This window comes from Ipomoea triloba, chromosome 8 (genome assembly GCF_003576645.1).
Source record: "Ipomoea triloba cultivar NCNSP0323 chromosome 8, ASM357664v1".
Taxonomy (NCBI): domain Eukaryota; kingdom Viridiplantae; phylum Streptophyta; class Magnoliopsida; order Solanales; family Convolvulaceae; genus Ipomoea; species Ipomoea triloba.
Window position 1 is genome coordinate 15,373,036 of NC_044923.1, and position 3,103 is coordinate 15,376,138.

Consider the following 3,103-nt stretch of genomic DNA (forward strand, 5'->3'; position numbering starts at 1 on the left):
TGAATGTGTGAATGTGTAACAGTGGTAGACTTAAATATTTATGTCCAGGTTACAGCTTTAAAAGAATACCTAGCACTGGGGTCATCTTCCCTATTCTGGAAGGTGGATGAGCTAACCATAGAGGTTGTGGACATGAGTTGGAAAGAATCGAAAAATTACATTGATTGCGGACTATTTGTAATGAGGCATATGGAAACATATAAAGGGACATTGAATAAATAGAACCCGGGATTCAAAAAGCAAGCAAACTTAAATGTAAGTACACAAATACTAGCTTTGAATAATTTCTTATCTTTTTTTTTTTGCTAGCATTGCAATAAAGTATTTATTTGATCTTGTATATTTGTAGGAAAACTTCTTAATTGGATTGAGGGCCAGGTACGCCGCAACAATCATAAGGTGGCGTGCCAACATATTGAAAAACATTGTGATCAAGAAAACCAAACTCTTGTACAACAAGAAATGAACAGCTTGTACTCAAATGTGAATATACAATAGTTCCTTGAATTCCTGTAGAACTATGTTGTAATCACACACCAATAGCTTTATATTCACACACCCATAGCTTTATATTCATAATTTCAAAACACCACATTCACACTTCTCTAACTATAGAATTGACCATTGACCATAATAATCTTAACTCTGTTAACCAAATTCACAACTTAATAAATCCAAAATCACAATTTCAATAATTATATTACTATCTGTTCTACATTCACACGTTCATGTCTTTATATTCACAGCCTCAATACTCTATATTCACAGTCTGAAAAGTGCTCATATTCACACTTCCGTTTCCATATATTCACATATTCTATACACTATATTCACACATTGAAAACTACACATTCACACATTTCAGTGATTATATTACTATCTGTTCTACATTTCAGTTTTAAAACTAAACATTCACAACTTAATAACTCTAAAATTCACAATTTCAACACTCCACAAGCATCACTAAAATGTACTAATTAATAACTCCAAAGAAATTTTATAACTAAATGTTCACAAATACAAAAAATATATTGTCATCTCTTATTAACATGAACTAATTCAGAACTCCCATAACTTGGATGTACAAGATATCCATCCCCAGCAATCTCAGATAAACTTCCCGACAAAATAGATTGAACAACACCCTTTGTAATTGAAGCAACCTTGTTTGCAGAACTCTTTTGCCCCCTAGCTACAGCAGACTTCTTTTCAATAATACTACTTCGCCTCTTATTACGCTCACCTTTCAATCTCCGGCTTGATGGATCTTGTACAATACCACTTGAAGATGGGACATCAGACTCTTCAATATGAACATAACCAACCTCGCTTTCAACACTTTTCTTTGCACTTTGAAAAGCTTCTTCACAACGCTGTCTAGCTACATTGTTGTCTTGACAAGAAACAATTAGTCTTTGAAACTTCCTAGTCATCTCAACAACCCAAATTGAAGGAGCAACACCAACATTAGAAGACAAAGAACCCATATCAACAGCCTTGCCTTCAGCAACTTTCTTTGTCCACCTTTTCAAAATGTATTTATCGGGAATAGAACAAATGCAGTGTACATTCATAATGCGTAAACAATGGCAGCACAAAATTCCTAATTCAGAAAACAACTTACAACTGCAAGAAATATCCAAATTGGTAGGCTTAAAACTAACTTCATGCCTTATAATATCTTTATCAGGACGCCAAACATGATACTTCAAATGACAGCCATCGTCGAAAACACTATCTTGATGACAAGCAGCACCTTTCAAGAATTGTTCCTCAAACATATAATATATTTCAATGGTATATACCTCTCTAGCATGTGAAAGAAGTTTCACATCATCCATCATCATATTGGGCATGCCTTGAGCACACCGAAAATCCTCACCATTTTCCTTACTTCTCCATTCAGAAACAACGCTCACAAACGATGAGTAGAAATCACAAAGCCCTGCTGTCTTTGTTAGCTTCCTAGAAATTGAATGGTTTGTGGTCTCACTCCTTTGTGAGGATAAAATGCCACCAGAAAAGTAATCCTTGTTAAATGCCGGGCACCATTTTTCCCTACAATCGTACAATTTTTCTAACCACGGATTCTTATGACACTTATAGTCAATCACCATCCTGAAAATCATAAGATCACAAAAGGAAAAAATATACACAATTTTAGAAACTATATTCACAATCTGATAACTCTATATTCACAAATACACTCCTCTACATTCACAGTTTTTAAGATCTCTGAACTCAAGTCTGATGAACATTCACACATTCATAACTCTACATTCACAAACCCTATACTATACATTCACAGTTTCAAACGTACACATTCACACATTTCAGTGATACTTGTTCAGTAATTATATTACTATATGTTCTACACTCACACATTTAGTACTCTAGATTCACAACTTCTATACTGTATATTCACAAATCAATAAGTCATTATTTTACAAAAATAGTATTGAAAATTCAAACTCAAAGTGAATGAGTAAAGTACAATAACATACCTTGACCAATACAACTCAAACTCAGCTTCGGTGTCTGTGTACTTCAACAAACAATTAAATAGGTCCATGAAATTCTTATTGTTCCTAAGTGTCTTGATGTGCTTCTTCGAGTTCTCACCGATATGCCATATGCAAAGACGATGCCGTGATGTTGTAAACACTTGAGAGATGGCAGCAGCCATGGCTGCGCATTGATCAGTCATAATGGTTTGTGGACATTTGCCACCCATAGATCTAAGAAATGCTCTAAACAACCATACAAATGACTCTATCATTTCGTTCATCAAAAAACCACACCCAAACATAATATTCATACAATGGTGGTTCATCCCTACAAATGGACCACATATCATGTCGTACTTGTTAGTGCGATATGTTGTATCATGCACTAACAAGTCTCCAAACAACACATAGTCTCGTCTCATTTGCTCGTCCCTCCAAAAAAAGCTAGTTAATCTTGCATCATCGTCAACTTCAAAGTCAAAAAAGAAGTCAGGCTCATTACACTGCCTCCTCCTGAATATTTCAATCAACGAATTCGAATCAGTTCCATCCAAGCTCTTCAAAGAATCAGATGCCAATGAATTGTAAGCATCTCG